Raw genomic sequence first — 20,269 nt, 5'->3', positions numbered from 1 at the left:
AGTTAATTTGCATAAGGATACGCTGATTAGCCAATGGGAAGGGTAGCGGTCGTACGCCAATTACCATGTTTCTCTTTTATTAGTGTAGATGGTTTTCTTCAATCATTCTGGAGAAGCCAGTGCAGATGGACACCTTGTCTTCCAGTGAAATTACAAACTTCTTGAGGATGGGAGCAATCTTTCTTCATATGTGCCATGTCTCACCAAACATATTGTCAACTGCTGGAGGGCAGGTATTGTTTTATATGAAGACTAGAGGCCCGGTGCACAAAAATTTGTGCACTCGGGGGGAGAGGGGGTCCCTCAGCCCTGCCTGTGCCCTCTCGCAGTCTGGGACCCCTCAGGAGATAACAACCTGCTGGCTTAGGCCTGCTCCCGTGTGGCAGAGGGCAGGCCCAATCCCTAGGTGCAGCCCCTGGTCGGGCTCAGAGCATGGCCGATTGGGGAGTTGGGGCACCGCCCCCTGTCATGCACAGAGCAGGGCAGATGGGGAGGTTGCGATGCCACCCTCAGTCATGCTCAGGGTAGGGCCGATTGGGGGGTTGGTGCACTGCCCTCTGTCACACTCAAGGCAGGGTCGATAGGGAAGTTGCGGAGCCACCCCCTGCCACGCACAGAGCAGGACCCATCAGGGGGTTGGGGCTCCGTACCCTGTCACACACAGAGCAGGGTCAATCAGGGGTTTTGGGAGCTCCCCCCTGTCATGCACAGAATAGGGCCAATAGGGGAGCTGGGGCACCACCCCCTGTCACATACAGAGCAGGGCCCGTGGGGGAGGGGGGGTAGTTGAGGCACCACACCCTGTCACACACAGAGCCGCAGGGCAATCAGGGGGTTGGGACGCCGCCCTCTATCACCCACAGAGCAGGGCTGATCAGGGGGTTGGGGCGCTGCCCCCTGTCACTCACAGAGCCACAGGGCAATCAGGGCGTTTGGGCATTGCCCCTTGTCATGCTGATCCTGCTGCCAGGAGGCCTTGCGGCTCCGCTGATCCCGCCCGGCAGGGTCGCAGATCCGGGTCCCAGACCGCAGACAGCCTTGCCTGCTGCCGCCTGCCTTCAGTATGCAAATTAGCCGCCATCTTGTTGCTTCAGGGTGGGGGTCCCCACTGGGGTGCCTGGCCAGTCTGGATGAGGGGCTGAGGGCCGTTTTCAGGCTGGCGGGTGACTGAAGCTCCAAACCTCTCCTTTTTTTCTTTTTTTTTATTCTGGCATTTATTTACCTTCTATGGCTGTCACTGGAGCTGAGAGCCGGCTTTCTCTCTGAGGCTCGGCTGAAAGCAGGTTTCTGGCCTTTGTTTTCTGTATTCGAAACAATGTTGCAACTCCAGCTCTGAGATCACGGCTGACTGACAGGAGGTTTCTGGAGTTTTGTTTATCTTCTGTAAATGTTACTATGTTTCCAACTGAAGCTCAGAGGCCGGCAGGGAACATTGGAGTCCACAGCAAGGAAGCCTCCTGTTAGCTTCCAGCTGCCTGGCTGCTGGCCGCCATCTTGGCTGACAGTTAATTTGCATATACTCACTGATTAGCCAATGAAAAGGGTAGCGGTCGTACGCCAATTACCATGTTTCTCTTTTATTAGTGTAGATAGTGTTTATGGTGCCGTTCTGAAAGTAGTTCAGTAAATTCTTCAGGGAAAGCACGAGTGGACAGGAACTAAATCAGAGAAAAGGAGGATTTCTTTGGAGCCTAGAAGAGATTATGTAATTGAAAAAGGCGTTTCTGCTCTGTCCACCATGTAAGGATGCAGTGAGAAGGTGGCTGTCTACAAACCAGAAAGTAACCCTCACCAGGAAGTGACCCTGCTGGCAGATGGATTGTAGATTTCCAGGCTCCGGAACTTTGAGAAATAAATAGATGAACAAGACATGATACCTGTCCCCAGGGAGAGGCTTCCTGGAGGAGCACTGAACAAGGAGTGAGCACTTATTTGCACAATTACAACATGCGGACAAACCCAGAAGAGGGGAGCAGGCCTGCCATTTGCACCAGTACAGCAGTTGGCCACACCACCAGCACAAAGCAAGACACATAAGGGGGCTACAATCTGTGATGATCTGTCAGTGGTGGTAAAGGTGAGGGGTGCAGCTGCTACTCGTCCTCGTCAGAAGACCCTCAAATGTGTAGGCCATGAAGCAAGCATTGGGTCTCTAGGGGACAAGGGGATGCCCCGGCCTCACAGTCTCAAAGCCATAAAACTGAAGGTACGGAGCAGAGCAGCTTTCTCATCACGCTTCTTGTGGAAGCAAAGGGTCAGCATGCAGCTGCTCCTCTGCAAACTCAAGAAAAACTGCGAAGCTGTCTTTGCTCCCCAGGGCAGAGCCCTGCCTGGGATCTCGATGTACAGGCAGCTGCTGCTCAGCACTGCTCCCTAGTTAACGTGTTTGGCATCTGTGAACCTGGTCTGGACATTGAGAATTCTCGTCTTATTATTAGACGTCAGTCCCTCTGTTACATTCAGCCTATTATCAGAGTAAAATAAATTAGCTGAAAGATAAAAAAAAAGAAAAAAAAGAAAAAAAAAAGAAAGAAAAAAAGAAAAAGGCATTTCCTGTCTGGCCCATGGGGCTCAGCTGTTAGAGCGTTGACCTGTACACTGAAGTGTAGCAGGTTCAATTCCTGATTCCTGATTCCCTGGGTTGCAAGTTCTGGACTCCAGCCCCTCCTTGCAGCCCCTCCTGGTGTGTGCAGGAGGCAACCAATCAGTGTGTCTCTCTCACATGGAAGTTTCTGTCATTCTTTCTTTCTCTCTCTTCTCCCCTTTCTCACTTCCTTCCTCCCTAAGGATCAATGGAAAAAATATCCTGGGGTGAGAATTAAAAAAACCAAAAACCAACCAACCAACCAAACAAAAAACCCAATTAGGCCTGCAGCCCCAATTGGAGCTGAAATAATGCTTCTTTTCACCAGAAGGGGGTGCATTATGTCACAAAATTTGCTGAAGCCATGGGAAGGAGTGGGAGTAGGGGAATTCTAATTGGGATTTGGATTTTGGAGAAAGTTGAGAAACACAGAACATCAGTAGGAAGCTGAATTAAAATTAGGAGAAACTACTGGTCAGTTCAGACTTCAAATATAGGGTCGGGCAAAAGTAGGCTTACAGTTGTGAATATGCAACAGTATATGCTTGTATTAATATTTGTTAATTATTGTATTATTTTCCATACAGATAACTGTAAACCTACTTTTTTGCCTTACCCAATACAAGAAACAAAACAAATACTTTACAACAATGCAGGAAAAAATTAGTGATCACCTACTAAAATAAATGAAAGCAGCAGTAATAGTAACAAGACAATAACAACAGCATAGAATGAGAAACAATTAAGACCTAGTCCAAGTATACAGTTTAGTGTGTGTGGAGGGAGTCAGACGCACTCTAAGGAAGTGCCCTTACTTTTGAAGCACTGACTGGCTTGTGCACCCTAGCTTGCATGGACACTTGTAGGAGCTGACAGAGGTGTCCTACCAACACCTCAATCCAACTGGTCTCTTTAGACAGCTCAATTCCCCCATTCTCCATCAGCTCCTTTTCTGCTTTCCCTTCCACCACTTTTTTTGTGGGTTGGGTGGATGCGTGAGTGCATGAAGGGCAGGGAAGGGATGTCTGTGGTTAGGACAATGCCGCATATTGTCAGGAGGGGGCAGCAGATCATTTCTTCTACTGCACAGGGGTAATTTATCTCAGTGCTTCTAGGATTTTGGTAGTTTTTTTCAGTGTTTACTAAGGGCCCACTATGTGCTAGGCTCTGTGCTAGGAAATGCACCACTGACTGAGATATGAGTCCTGGCTCTGCAGGAGCCTGCCTATCTTTCTCTCTCTTTCTCTCTCTCTCTCTCTTTCTCTCTCTTATGCAAATTAGGTCAGGACATTGAAACAGGACCAGCTCAGGAGGAGGCAGCCCTAGCCTGAGAGAACAACACGCAGGCATGGCCAGAGCTGGAGAGAACAACCCCCCAGACGGATCTGGACCCCAGCCCCAGCCCTGCAGCCTAGGCGCTGGGCTGCTGGGGCCAGAGTGAGCAGAGACACAAACCTGCAGAAGATGGCCCTGATTGGGCCAGTCCTCATGAGGTTCACTGTAGCTGGTAAACCAGCCTGATCAGGGGGTAGGGCCGGTGGCCAACCTTGCAGCCCCTCCCCGCTGCCGGCCTGCCTTGGACTCTCCCATCCTGATCAAGAGCAGGCTGCACAGAGCCTGGACCCTTCCTGGCAGCCCCAAGTCCATGGGGTTGAGAATTCTGATGGCCCTGCCTAGAGAGTAGAGGCGCTTGACGGGTAGGGATAGGGACCACAGGCCTCCAGGGAGCACCGCAGAGTTGGCAAGGAGAGGAGAGGACCTGTGAAGGGGGAGGAGGTGAAGCCAGCGGACATCAGTCCAGAATCCAGCCCTTGCCCTCCAGAGGCAGCAAGACCTAAACCCAGAACCCCAGCCCGAATCAGAAGAGCCCTAGGGAGGCTTTAGGAATCTCTACACAAAGCTTCGAGTTGAGAACTAGAGACTTCGTGAGGCCCTGACCCAGACCACGCTGGGGCTGGCGCAGCTCAAGGTGGAGCTGGAGCACACCACACCACGCAGAGGCAGGAGCGCTTTGCAGAGAGGCCGACCCTCCTGGAGCTGGAGAGATTTGAACCCAGGGCTCTGGAGCACAAGACTGCTGAGCTGGAAGAGGAGCTGAAGGGCCTGTCCAAACTCCAGGCTGACAATCAGCTCCTCAAGGAGAAGAATGTGGCCCTGATCCACATAATCAGCAAACTGTCCAAGTGACCCCGGAGGACTTGGCCCTGCATCCGCAGTTATACAGCTGCTTCTGCTACATGCACGCTTCCCCTATGTGAACATGAGTGACAGGGCTGTTGGGGAGTCTCTGAGAAGCCATAACCTTCCCTTGAGACCTCCAGGCTGGGAGGGGAGGACAGAGCCCACAGGAGCAAAGGGGGCCATCTGAGGCCAGGATGGAGATGGGAGGCTGAGTCAGGTAGGGGGACCAGGGCTGCAGGCAGGACCAGGAAGGAACTGAGGACCAAGAAGTGCCAGGACCAGCAGCCAGGACCAGAGTGGGCACCCATAGGTCCCCTTTCACATGTGCTGCCACCAGTCACCCCTCCAGCCCCTGAGCAGGGATCCGAGAATGTGCCAAGCATCCCACCGGCCTGGGCCAGGTGGGCCTATATATAGGGTCTGTGTGCAATAGGGAGGGACGTCTTCTATATTTTGCTGCCCCCTCCTCACTGCTGACCCCGGCAGGGGGAGAAGGTATTTTTGAGACATAGCACAGGCACCACAAATAAAAGTTGTGAAGTTGCCAAAAAAAAAAAAAAAAAAAAAAAAAAGAGGGGGCAGGGCTGAGCGGCCAACCTCATGCAGCCACTGATCCACCCCAATAGGGGGCAGGGCCAGCCAGCCAATCTCCTGCAGCCCCTTCCCCTGCCTGGCCCCACCCCAGATCGGCCCTCCCACCCCAATCAGGGGCAGGGCTGGCTGGCCAGCCATCCATAGCTCCTCCCCCAAGCCACTGGCCCCTGATTGGCACCCCCCACCCCATTCGGGGGTGTGGCTGGCCAGCCCACTGACCAAAGTCCCTCCCCATGGCTGGCACTGGGCCCAATTGGTCCCCCAATCCCAATCAGGCCAGCAGGGGGGGCATTTGAGGGCAATCAAGATGGCAGTTGGGAGCAATCAGGCTGGCAGGAAGAGTGGGTGATCAGGCAGGCAGGCAGGTGAGTGGTTAGGAGCCAGAGGTCCTGAATTTCAAGAGGGATGTCCGACTGCTGGTGCGGGATTGGGCCTAAACCGGCAGTCTGACATCCCCCAAAGGATCCTGGATTGGAGAGGTGCAGGCTGGGCTGAGGGACCCCCCCTCCCCATGCACGAATTTCATGCACCGGGCCTCTAGTCTCTCTCTATAAAAGGCTAATATGCAAAGTGTCCCCTCTGGAGTTCGATTGGGAGACTGGGAGTTCGATCGCTCACTATGACATACGCTGACTACCAGGGGGCAGCATGGAATGAAGGAAGGTGCCAGTCGGCAGCTGGAAGGTCCTAATCAGCTGTGATCACTGGCCAGGCCTAGGGACCCTACCTGTGCATGAATTTCATGCACTGGGCCTCTAGTTGCTGTATAAAAATGCAACCAATTCCTGAATTTCGTTTTCTTTTTTCTTTTTTGTATCTTGCAACTTCACTGAATTCATTTATTAGTTCTAATAGTTTTTTGGTATATTCCTTAGAGTTTTCTATATATAGTATTAAGCCACTTGCAAATAATGACAGTTTTACTTCTTCCTTTCCAATTTGGATGCCTTTTATTTCATTTTCTTGTGTGATTGCTGTGGCTAGGACTTCCAAGATTGTGTTGCATAAAAGTGGTGAAAGTGGACATCCTTCTCTTGTTCATGATCTTAAAGAAAAAGGTTTTAGCCCTATCCAGTTTGGCTCAGTGGATAGAGCATTGGCCTGAGGACTGAAGGGTCCTGGGTTCAATTGTGGCAAAGGGCACATGCCTGGGTTGTGGCCTTGATCCCCAGGGAGGGGTGTGCAGGAGGCAGCAGATCAATGATTCTCTCTCATCATTGATGTTTCTATCTCTCCCTTTCCCTTCTTCTCTGAAATCAATAAAAATATTTTTTAAAGATTTTCAGATATTTAAAATTTTTTAAAAGAAAGAAAAAGCTGCCCTAGCTGATTTGGCTCGGTGGATAGAGCATCAGCCTGTGGACAGAAGGGTCCCAGGTTCGGTTCCGGTCAAGGGCATGTACCTTCGTTTCGGGCACATCCCCAGTGGGGGGTGTGCAGGAGGCAGCTGATCGATGTTTCTCTCTTATCGATGTTTCTAACTCTCTGTCTCTCTCCCTTCCTCTCTGTAAAAAATCAAAAAAATATATTAAAAGAAAGAAAGAAAGAAAAAGCTTTTAGCTCTTCACCATTGAGTATGATGTTAGCTGTGGGTTTGTATATATGGCCTTTATTATGTTGAGATATGTTCCCTCTATACCCATTTTGTTGAGATTTTTTTTTTTATCATGAATGGATATTGGATTTTCTCAAATGATTTTTTGCATCTATTGATATGATCATGTGATTCTTATATTTCATTTTTGTTTATGTGGTATATCACATTAATTGACTTGCAGATATTAAAACAGCCTGACGGATTAAATCCCACTTGGTCATGTTGTATGATCTTTCCCCCCCCCAGGTAACCAGACATTTATTGTGCTTTTCTTTTGAGCATATAATTTCAGCAACAAAAGTATTTCAAAATCAATGGCAATTTACAAAATTTAGTTTTATTATGCATCATTCTCCAGAACCAAATTTTAATTTAAGCTTTCTAGTGAGTTACATATTTGATGCCTTTGCAGATTACACTGTGGACTTAAAGTATAAGAATTCACAAGACAACCTCAGAGTTTTCTTTAGAAACAGCATTTCCAAAATCATTACTCTACCTGCAGGCTCCTTAGTTGATAGATACAGAAATCTAATGGAGACCTAGTAATTCATTTTATTTGTCCTTGCTGCTACATATACCTTCTCAAGAGGAAGGACCTTATATATTTTTTCTTTTTAAAAAAAATTTATTGATTAAGTTATTACATATGTGTTCTTATCCCCACGTTACCCCCTATCCCCCCACTCATGCCCTCACCCTCCTATTGTCTATGTCCATTGGTTAGGCCTATATGCTTGCATATAAGTCCTTTGGTTGATCTCTCCCCCTTACCCCACCCTCCCCTAGTATGATCTTTTTAATGTATTGCTGAATTCTGTTTGCTAATATTTTGTTGAGAATTTTTGTATCTATGTTCATCAGAGATGTTGGCCTATAATGTTTTTTTTTTAAGGGTTTTTGTCTGGTTTTGATATCAGGGTAATGCTGTCCTCATAAAATATGTTTAGATGCCTTCCCTGCTCTTTGGGTTTTTGAAATAGTTTATGAAGGATAGGTGTTAATTCTTCTTTGAATATTTGATAAAATTTACCTGTGAAGCCATCTGGTCCAGAGCTTTTGTTTGTTGGAAGTTTTTGGTTACTGATTTGATTTTGTAGTTATCAGCCTGTTAAGATTTTCTATTTCTTCCTGATTCAGCCTTGGAAGATTGTATGTATCTAGGAATTTATAATTTCTTCCAGGTTGTCAAATTTGTTGACATAAAATTGTTCATAGTATTTCCTTATAGTGCTCTGTTTTTCTGTAGTCTTGATTGTCACTTTGCTTTCATTTCTGATTTTACTTATTTGGGCCCTCTTTTTTTTTCTTGATGAGTCTGGCATAGGTTTATCAATTTTATTTATCTTTTCAAAGAACCAACTCTTGATATTATTGATATTTTCTATTGGGTTTTTTGTAGACTTTATTTCCACTCTGATCTTTTTTTTTTTTTTTTTTTTTTTTTTTTTTTAAATATATTTTATTGAATTTTTACAGAGAGGAAGGGAGAGAGATAGAGAGCTAGAAACATCGATGAGAGAGAAACATCAATCAACTGCCTCCTGCACATCTCCCACTGGGGATGTGCTGGCAACCCGGGCACATGCCCTTGACCGGAATCGAACCCGGGACCCCTGAGTCCGCAGGCCGACGCTCCATCCACTGAGCCAAACCGGTTTCGGCATCCACTCTGATCTTTATTATTTAGGTTCTTCTACTTACTTTGGGCATTGTTTCTTCTTGTTTTTCTAGTTCCTTTAGGTGTCATGTTAGATTGTTTTATTGAGATTTTTTTTTGTTTCTTGAGGTAGGCTTGTATTGCTGTAAGTTTCCCTGTTGGAACTGCCTTGGCTATGTCCAACAGATTTTAGGTTGTTTTGTTTTCATTTCCACTTGTCTCAAGGTCTCTTTTGATTTTTTCTTTGATCTCATTGTTAATCCATTCATTGTTTAGTATCATGTTATTTAGCCTGTACATGTTTGTGTTTTTCAGTTTTCTTCTTGTAATTGATTTCAGTTTCATACCACTGTAATTGGAGAAGATGGTTGATATGATTTCAGTCTTCTCAAATGTATTGAGACTTGTTTTGTTATCTAACATGTGATCTATTTTGGAAAATGTGCACTTGAAAATAATGTATATTCTGCTGCTTGGGGTAAGATGTCCTAAAAATATCAACTAAGTCCATCTGGTCTAATACGTCATTTAAAGCCATTGTTTCCTTTTTGATTTTCTGACTGATTGATCTATCCATTGATGTCAATGGGGTGTTAAAGTCCCCTCCTATTACTGTGTTACTGTCGATATCTTCCTTAATGTCTGTCAATATTTGCTTTATGTATTCAGGTACTCCCACATTGGGTATAGACAGTTACAAGAATTTTGTCCTCTTGTTGGATTGATCCCTTTATCATTATGAAATGCCTTAGTCACTTATTACATCCCTTGGTTTAAAGTCTATTTTGTCTGACGTAAGTATTGCTGCCCCATATTTTTTTTTCATTTCATTTCCACTTTTCTGAAATACCTTTTCCCCACCCCTTTATTTTAGTCTGTGTGTATCTTTTAATCTAAAGTGGGTCTCCTGTAGACAATATACTATGGTTTTTTAAAAAATCTATTCAGGCACCTTATCTCTTTGATTGGAGCATTTAGTCCATTTACATTTAGAGTATTTATTGATAGGTACGCAGTTATTACCATTTTATTCATTGTTTTCTAATTGTTTTTGTTGTTCTTCTCAGTTTGTTTTTATTACCTTGTTTTCTCTATTGCATGTTGTTGACTTCCAACAGTGTCATACTTGGATTTCTTTATTATTTTTTATATCTCTTGTCAATTTTTGGTTTGTGGTTAGTATGTGCTATACCAAGCTATGTTTATAGCAATCTATTTTAAGTTGATAGTCACTTAAGTTCAAACACATTCTAGAATCAGTACAATTTTTACTCATCCTCTCTACATTTATGTTTTTGTCATTATTTTTAGTTCTTGTGTGTCTCTTAATTTATTGTTGTAATTATACATGATCTTCCTACGTTTACCTTTTAACCTTTGTACTAGCTGTGTAGTTGGTTGATCCACTGCTTTTACTCTTTGCCTTTGTCAGTTTTTTTGTTTCCTATATTTTCTTTTTTAAAAATTTTTGTTTTATCCTCAGCTGAGGTCATGTTTTTGTTGTTTGTTGTTTTGTTTGTGGAGTGTTTTCTTTTTTTTTTTTTGAGCAAGAAGGAGAGAGAGAAACATCAATTGGTTGCTTACTGGACAGGGCTGGGATTGAACCCACAACCTAGGTACTAGTATGTGCCCTGACTGGGAATCAAACCTATGGCCTTTTGGTGTATATGGGACATTGCTCTAACCAACTGAGTCATACCAGCCAGAGCTTCCCTATATTTTCTTATTCATATTTTTGACCTTTTCTTTTCTCCTTAAAGAAGTCCCGTTAGCCCAGCCAGTGTGGCTATAGAAGAAATGGGCTCAGGAAAAAAATAGGCAATAGACAGGTTCAATTAAGAAAAAGATTGACTTTTGTCAGGGAAGTTTCTAGCCCAGGGGTGGGCAAACTTTTTGACTCGAGGGCCACAATGGGTTCTTAAACTGGACTGGAGGGCCGGAACAAAAGCATGGATGGAGTGTTTGTGTGAACTAATATAAATTCAAAGTAAACATCATTACATAAAAGGGTACGGTCTTTTTTTTTTTTTTTAGTTTTATTCATTTCAAACGGGCCGGATCTGGCCTGCGGGCTGTAGTTTGCCCACGGCTGTGTAAGTTGGTGGTCTAGTTTCATTTTCTTGCATGTATCTGTCCAATTTTCCCAACACCATTTATTAAAGAGACTATCTTGACTCCAATGTATGTTCTTGCCTCCTTTGTCAAATATTAATTGAGCATATTGGTTCAGGCCGATTTCTGAACTCTCTATTCTATTCCATTGATCTATATATCTGTTCTTGTGCCAGTACCAGGCAGTTTTGAGAACAGTGGCTTTGTAATACAGCTTGATATCTGGTATTGAGATCCCACCTACTTTGTTCTTTCTCAGGATCACTGCAGGTATTCGGGGTCTTTTTTATTCCAGATGAATTTTTGGAGAGTTCATTCTAGGTCTGTGAAATATGCCGTTGGTATTTTAATGGGAAGTGCATTGAATTTATAGATTGCTTTGGCCACCCTTGATTTCTGACCCACTGCCAGACAGTTCAGTTTCTCCCCATAGGATTCTGGGTCCCCAGAGTATTGCCGGAAACGAGTTCAGTGCAGTTGGAAGCTTGTATCTCCCTTTCGAATGAAAAAAACTGCGCACCACTTTGGAGCCTGTTTTGCGTGCCTCTGTACCTCTGCTCTTGGTGCCTCCACATCTCCTAACCAGTCTAAATGTGCATTTTTCTTTCCTTCTAGTTGTAGAACTTCCACTCAGCCAGCTTTCCCGTGGTTCTGGATGATAGCTGTTTTGTCTTTTAGTTGTAGTTTTAATGTGGTTGTGGGGGGGTGGCACATACAGGTATATACCTTATGCCGCCATCTTGGTTCTCCCTGTTTTTGCTTTTTAAATTTTTTATTTAACTTATTGTAGTGATATTGGTTAATAATATATAGGTTTCAAATGTAACCTCTTTTTAAAAAATATTTTTTTATTGATTTATGAGAGAGAGGAAGGGAGGGATGGAGGGAAGGAGGGAGGCAGGGTGGAAGAGAGGGAGGGAAGGAGAAAGAGAAACATGAATATGAGAGAGAAACACCAATCAGCTGCCTCCTGCACGCCCACCCCGACTGGGGATCGAGCCCGTAACCTGATTATGTGCCCTGACTGGTAATCAAACCAGTAACCTTAAGTGCCTGGGACAACACTCAAGCAAATGAGCCACATCAGCCAGGGCATGAAACCTCTTTTTTATTTTTTATTTATTTATTTATTTATTTATTTATTTATTTATTTTAATATATTTTATTGATTTTTTACAGAGAGGAAGGGAGAGGGATAGAGAGTTAGAAACATCGATGAGAGAGAAACATCGATCAGCTGCCTCCTGCACATCTCCTACTGGGGATGTGCCCGCAACCCAGGTACATGCCCTTGACCGGAATCGAACCTGGGACCTTTCAGTCGCCAGGCCGACGCTCTATCCACTGAGCCAAACCGGTTTTGGCATGAAACCTCTTTTTTAAAACTTAATGTAGTATGAACATTTTCTTATGTCATTAGAAAGTATTTAAAAATTATTTTAATGAATTGTGTCATGTATTTGAACTGTAATGTACCTATATACTGTGAAATGCCAAGTATTTTGAAGTTTACTTATTGATAAACTAGAGGTCTGGCGCACAAAATTTGTCCAGGGGTATGGTCCCTAGGCCTGGCCTGTGGTCAAGACCATCTTCCCAGGTGCCCACAGCCAGCCCCGCCCCCCACCGCCACACACCCCCGGTTCCCATTTTGCCATCAGGTGATCAGTGCCTGATGGCTGGGGGAAGGGACTGAGAGGTAGGCTGTTCCCCCTGGCTCTTTATCCCCGCACCTGCCGCAGGTGGCCATCGGGCGATGGGAGCCTGCTGGCCGGGGAAAGGGACCAAGAGGTGGTCAGTGCGCCTCATAGTGACTGGTCCAGCGGTTATTCTGGTCATTCTGCCCTTACAGTCAATTTGCATCTTATCCTTTTATTATATAGGATAATGTCATTGTGAACATATATTTGTATATATCTCCTTGTGCATAATTTTGATTCAAAATAAGATAAAAAATAGTTCATTTACTCATTTTTTCTCTCAACAGATATTTATGGAGTAACTGCTTTGTGCCATTTCTCTCAGGAGTCAACATTGGGGGGAGGGGCTTTCCATTCCACCTTAGGTTCTTTAGATATGAGCTGATTGGTCAGTTACAGTTGGGCATTCTAGGCTTGGTTGCTAAGATACGAATATTACTCAACAGCTGAACAGTAGTCTCAGGAGACATTTCTGTGTCGTCTGACTGCTTTCTCATAGTGCTACTTTCGCATTTGGTGTTGGTGAGAGAATAGAAATAGGCTTAGGCCTAGAGTGGAGGTGAGTTTGAACATGAGAAATAAAGCTGGACAGTGGCTGTGTCAGAATAGGAAAGGGATGGATTCAAGGGGTATTTCTTAAGTACAATTTTCTGTTCTTGAAGGGCTGTGGGTGGTTCAAGAGAGAAGGAGTAAGACTCAAGCACTAGACACAGAAATTAAGTTTGAATGGAGAGCAGATACTAAGTTCAATGTGATATGTACTGAGTTTGAAGAACTGTAACAAATAAGGAATTCTAAAATATAGAGATAAGGGTTTGCAACTCAAACAAGACTGGATATATATATATATTTTGTTACTCTACTCTAAAAAATTTTAAACATTCATTCTGACTATATTTTTCTAGCAAAGTTTAAATTTCACTAATTCTCTATATTCATTCTGAACAAGCTAAGGGTCTTCAACCCCTTAATTGCCCTGTAATTCACCTTTCTCATCTTTTCTGTTGTGTTGGCTAATGTTTTAGTTCTATCACACCTTAAATTCTCTCAAATTAGGTGATTATTACTACATTTTAACAGTTAATAACTTATTTAAATTTGCCTACTTCTTAGTCAAGGTCCTAAAAGAAAACAGATTACCTACTCAAATTAGAACAATTCCAGGAGAGTTTAACAAATAAATTAATTAATTAAAGCAGCTTTATCTAATGGGTATGTATGGGTAGAGAAGAAGAAACCCAAAAGAGGCAGTTTAATGTGCCAGAGCTTGTAACAACCAGAGTTTTAGCACTGCTAGGCCTGAAGGGATTTGGGAAAGGAACAGTCATAGAAACCTGAAAGAAGAGATGTATGTACCGAGTTATCTTGAGAGAAGCAGTGGCCTCAGAGAATTAACACAGTGCATTTCATCAACTTAATGAAATCTTAGTGATATAATAACTCAGGGAAAGTTCCTCATATGTTTCTCATTCAGATATTTTAAGCAATTTATATGCATTTATGGGGGCATCTATGTTACTCCATCTGTCCTCCTCACTCTTTGTTTCTTTTTCCCAAACCAAGGATCATCATGCCAGGAGGAACCATGAGACTATACTCTCTGACACGACCATCCTCCCTTTCTGCAGTATCCTATTGGGGCTATTCATTGGCAAAACTCAATTGCAAGCAAGAGAATAAGGGAACTTACTTGATGTAGTCCATACTGTCCAGCCTCCACGACACTTAGAGTAGAGCAGGGTGTGTAGGGAAGATTTGGAGAGCCAACAGAAGATATTCAGGGTGCCACGTGTTTTTACTAATTCCTAGTACATAATTTCTCGCATCCCACTACTCCTTTCCAGGTTTATTTTATTTCTTGGTGAAGAAAATATATTAGAATTTCTTTCAGTGAGGGCTTATGAGTAATACATGTCTTAGTATATCTGAAAATGTATTCATTTTGCCTTCACTCTTGAATGTTATAGCTGAGGATAAGTTTCTAGTTTGATAGATATTTTCCTTCAAAACTTGGAGGCTATTATTGCATTGTCTCATCTACTATTGATCAAGAGAAGTCTGCCATTGGTCTGTTATCTCCTCTGTAGTTCATCTTTTTTCTCTGAACTTTTTATGATTCTCTCACTTTCCTTGATCTTTTATCTTATTCCAGTGTATCTAGATATGAATTTATTTTTATCCTGTGAAAGACTTGGTGTGCTTTTTCAATCTGAGGATTCATATCTTTAATTCTGAAAGATTCTCAGCCATTATTACTATTACCTTCTGCCCATTCACTCTATTTTTTTTGAAGTCCCATTAAGCATCTATTGGAGTTTTTCATGCTATCTTTCATATCTCTCAACATTTTTCTTCATCTCTCTCTATGTCTGTACTATGTTCTGAGTCACTTTAGTCTACTTTCCAATTCACGAATTCACTTTCAGCTGTTTCTAGTCTACTATGAAATGTTCCTACTGAGGTGTTTGATTCATCTCGATGTTTTTCTTTTCTGTATCTGTCATGTAAAAATGTAACTGCTGCCCTGGCTGGGTGGCTCAGTTGGTTGGAGCATCATCCTGTACACCAAAAGGTGTGGGTTTGATTCCCATTTAGGGCACATACCTAGGTTGGGGATTCACTCGTAGGTTGGATTTATATACAGGAGGCAACTGATTGATGTTTCTCTCTCACATTGATGTTTCTATCTTTCCCTTCTTCTTTTTCTCTAAATCAATAAACATATTTTCAGAGGAGGATAAAAATTTAAAATATATATTTTTGTTGTTAAATAAGCATTGAAAAACATACATGAGCCAATTATGTAGACCTCAGTGATTTATCACAAAGAAGGTATCAGTGTTACTACCATCTAGGTCAGGGGTCCTCAAACTACGGCCAAAAACATTTACCCGGCCCTCCGGGTGTTTTTGCCATCGCTGTGTGCATAGGAATTTGTCCATAGTTTTTTTTAAACTATAGTCCGGCCCTCCAATGGTCTGAGGGACAGTGAACTGGCCCCATGTTTAAAAAGTTTGAGGACCCCTGATCTAGGTAAAAAATTGACATCACCAGAACCCTGGAATTCCCTATTGTGATCCTTCCTAGTCACAATTCCCTCCCAGCATAGCCCATGAGAACTTTATTAAAAATCACTCCCTTGCCTTTCTTGAAAGTTTTACTACCTAAGTTTACATCCCTAAACACTGTAGTCTATATATGCCTGCTGTGAGCTTTTTATAGATGCAGTAATGAAATTTGTGTTATTTTGTGTATGGTTTTTTTTTCACTAATTTTACATTTGTTAGATTTATACATATTATTACATCAGATTGTCATTTGTTCATTTTCATTGCTGTAGACGATTCCATCAGATGAATGATATATAGATATATCACAACTTATTTGTTATGATGATGATGAAAATTTGACTCACAGTTTGTGGCTATTATGATAATAGCACTATGAACAGTCATGTGTGTCTGCTGCTGTAAGTGAACATGCATTTTTGGTAGGGGCATTGCTGGGAAAGGATCATAAAGTAGATAATACCAAATTGTTTTCCAGAGTGGCTGTTTTGTTTTACACTCCCACTAGTAGTATAAGAAAATTTCTATTGTTCCACATCCTTGCCACATTTGTCATTGTAAACCTTTTAAATTTCAGCCATTCTGGTGAGTGTGTAGGATACATTTTTGTGGCTCTCATTTCCACTTCCCTAATCCCTAGTGAGGTTGAGCCACACTTTTTAAGTGTTTATGGACCATTAGTATATCTTCTTTTATGAATTCCTCACAAGTCTCTTATCCAATTTTTCAATTTGTCTTTTTTCTTGATATGCAGGAAAGTGTTATATATTTTGGATGTGAACCCTTTGTTGATTTTATGGTGATATTGCCCTTTTTTCATGCTGTAGTTTACCAGTTTTTACTCACCTGTTGAAGTCTTTTGATGACTAGTGGATTTTAATTTCTCTCCCAACTTTTGATTTGAGAAAATGCCAAACCTATAGAGAAGTTGAAAGAACAGTACAATGAGCACCTATTATTCTTCAACTTACATTCACCAAATTGCTAAAGTATTTTGCCATATTGGTGTTCTCTGTTTCTTTTCCAGTCTCTCTCTCTCCCTCTCTCTCTCTCTCCCCCACCTCTCTCTCTTTCACACACACACACACAGGTCTGAATCATTTTGGAGTAAACTCAGATTTATATTATGATACTATTAGTATTCTGGCATGCATCCCCTTTGAAAAAAGCAAATTCTAATAAAATTATTATTCTCCAGGAACTTACTGATACAATAAAATTGTCATTATAATATAGCCTATGGTCAAATTTCCCAAATCTCCTCAAAATTTTCTTTATAGCTGTGTTTCCCCCACATAAGTTCCAACGAAGATAATGGATCGCATTCTCCTTTTAGCAAAACATTCCACCAATAATTTGTATCTTTAGTTGCCTTGTAGACTGTCCCACAATCTGGATTTCAGTGATTCTTTCCTCTTTAGAGATTCAGGTCAAATGTATTGAGCCAAAATGCTACATGGGTGATGTCATATATTTTCTTTTTCATCATCAGAAGACACATGATATCAACTAGTTCCATTATTGGTGATGCCTAGTTTGATCACTTCGTGAAGATGGTTTCCATCAGGTTTTCCCATTGTAAAGTACCATTTGTCCTTTTGCAATTTGTAAGTAATATGAGTGGTGATACCTTGAGGCCATGTGTATCTCTTGTTTCATTGATGCTTCTTCTCTGCATCAACTATTTCATCTGTAGTTGCAATTCTGTCATTTCTTCTATATTTACTAGCCGGCATAGTTTGGAGTGGAATCCCCTCTTCCAGCCATCGTGCATTTTTTGTTCCAATTTGGACTCATGGGTTGGTATTTCTTTTAATATATTTTATTGATTTTTTACAGAGAGGGACGGAGAGGGATAGAGCGTTAGAAATACCAATGAGAGAGAAAAACATCAATCAGCTGCCTCCTGCATACCCCCTACTGGGGATGTGCCTGCAAACAAGGTACATGACCTTGACCGGAATTGAAAGCTCTATCCACTGAGCCAAACCGGTTAGGGCCATGAGTTGGTATTTTACTCAGTGGGCTTTAATCTATTCCCATCATTATTCGTTTCGATGTTCAAATTGTTTCTCATTTCGCCAATGGGAGAACCCTTTAATCGGAAACTTCTGACCTTTTAATGTATACCCATTAGTTTTTGAGCACTTCCTTAGTTCTGGCATAAAAAGATACTCAGATTGCACTTTTCCTACTCCCAACCAGTAGTCAGCTACTTCTCCAAGGAGTCCGTTCTTTTTAAAGAGTGTTGTATGAATGGTATGTGGAAAGTAGCATTTGGGTAGTAGGTGTGCTTTTGCTACTGGAGTGTCATTGCTTCTAGGCTTTTTCAGTGAACAGAGATAACTATGAGTGATGAATTTTTATTCACACTTCCAATTAAAATTGGAACATCGTAAGGCTCCCATTACACATTTACATCTCGCATTTTCCATGGCAAGAATCCTGTTTCCTGAGAAGCATCACTACATTTAGCACAATATGCACAATAGTTGCAGCATTCCCACCATAATAACACTACCAATAACAAACTCATTAAGTTGGTTTCAGGGCTTCTTTGCAGGTATTTTTATCCTTAGAATATATCACAGTAAGGATGTACAGTTAGAGCAGTGTGTTTAAAGTTACTTGAATTATTTTTTTCTGCATTGCTATATAATCAGTTTTGTATGCAGTTAGATTCACTTATTTCTGTTGTATACATTTTTTGGTCCAACTGGATTTAGTTTATTTTTGAATATGTACAGCATTTACATGGTTTAAAAGTCAAAACTTTATGGAAAGGTAAAGCCAGATGAGTTTTAATCCCATCCTTAGCCCTTCCATTCTCTTTTTACACACCCCAATAGTAATCATTTTCATTAATTTCTGGGTTATATTTCTCTGTGGTCCTCTCCCCTCCTATTAAATAAAACTATTCACATTAATAGGAATATATATGTGCACACAAATGTACACTTATCCTTATTTTATTTATTACTCTAAAGGTAGCATAATTACACATTGTTTCATAGAGATCTTACTTACACTTTGGTTGCATAATACCCCACTGGGGAATATGCCATAGTATATTCATCCAGTCTCCAATTCCTAGTCATTTAAGTTGTTTTCAATATTTTGCTGTTACAAATATGAAACGATATGTGGACAAAGTTACTCATTATAGTGACATAATATAGTCTCATATTAATGGAGGGGGATTTTTCAGGGTAAATTCTGGAAGTGAGAGTTTGCTGAGGGAAGAGTGAATAAAATGTGATGTTAGATGTGATGATACTTCACTCCAGTGGGTCGTGCTGGTGTGCGTTCTCACCAGACCTGTGTGGCAGAGCTTGTTTTCCCAGCATTGCATGCTTTAAAAATTGTGTCAATCTGATATGAGAAGAAATGGAACCTTGGTGTGGTTTCAGTTGTTTCTTTTTTATAAAACTTGTAATGAATTCTTTCCCCTGCTTCCATTGATTTTCAGAGAGAATGGAAGGGAGGTAGGAGAGAGAGAGAGAGAGAGAGAGAGAGAGAGAGAGAGAAAGAAAGAAGGAAAGAAAGAAGAAAGAAAGAAAGGAAGGAAGGAAGGAAGGAAGGAAGGAAGGAAGGGAGGAGAAGGAAAGAAAGAAAAGAAAGAAAAGAAAGAAAAGAAAGAAAGAAAGAAAGAAAGAAGAAAGAAAGAAAGAAAGAAAGAAAGAAAGAAAGAAACAAGCAAAGAAAGAAAGAAAGAAAGAAAGAAAGAGAAAAACGTTGTTGTGAGAGAGACACATAGATGGTTGCCTCCCACACGTGCCCTGACCAGGACCAGGGAAGAACCTGCAACTGAGGTATCTGGCCTTGACTGGAAATCGAAGATGAGATACTTTGGTTTGAGGGCCAATGCTCAAATTTGCCAGGGAGATTATAATTCTTTAAATAGATTTGTATTGATCTGCAGGCCGATGCTCTTTCCACTGAGCCAAACCAGCCAGGTGTGGCTCAAGTATTGAGTGTTGACCCAGGAACCAAGAGGTCACTGGTTCAATTCCCAGTCAGGGTACATGCCTGGGTTTTGTGCTCAATTCGAAGTAGGGGGTGTGCAGGAGGCAACCGATGAATAATTCACTCTTTTTTAAAAAAATTTTTTTTATTGCTTTTTTTACAGAGAGGAAGGCAGAGGAGAGGGTTCCTGCCTTTTACAGAGAGAGTTAGAAACATCAATGAGAGAGAAACATCGATCAGCTGCCTCCTGCACACTCCCTACAGGGTATGTGCCACAACCAAGGTACATGCCACTGACAGGAGTCTAACCTGGGACCCTTCAGTCCGCAGGCCGATGCTCTATCCACTCAGCCAAACCACTTAGGGCTGAATGATTCTCTCTTATCATTGATGTTTCTAGCTCTCTCTCCCTCTCCCTTCATCTCTGAACTCAATAAAATATATATATTTACATTTAAAAAAAGATGTGATCGAAAGGGCAGGCTGAGATCCTAAAAGTTGATACCTAATAACACATATACAATCTCTTAGGATTCTCATATTGATTTTTATTATACTAAGTTTTCATATGAAGAATAGAGTCTCCAGGATTTAATGAATTGCCAAAGGATATATTGCTAGTGAAGGGCAAAGTCATAATCAGCAACCAAACTGGTCTCTTGTGGTTTTTCATTATTTTTTGCATGGTTTCATCATACTATGTTACTCACTTTTGAAGAAAAACATACCCAATTCCAGCAAGAGAGAAACAGTTCCCCTCTACTAACCCTCTTTCTTCCTTACAGAGATATTTAGAGCTATGGCAGT

Source organism: Myotis yumanensis, unplaced genomic scaffold (genome assembly GCF_028538775.1).
Source record: "Myotis yumanensis isolate MYYU_CA2020_CCGP unplaced genomic scaffold, mMyoYum1.0.hap1 SCAF_3, whole genome shotgun sequence".
NCBI classification, from domain to species: domain Eukaryota; kingdom Metazoa; phylum Chordata; class Mammalia; order Chiroptera; family Vespertilionidae; genus Myotis; species Myotis yumanensis.
This window is presented reverse-complemented; position numbering follows the sequence as displayed.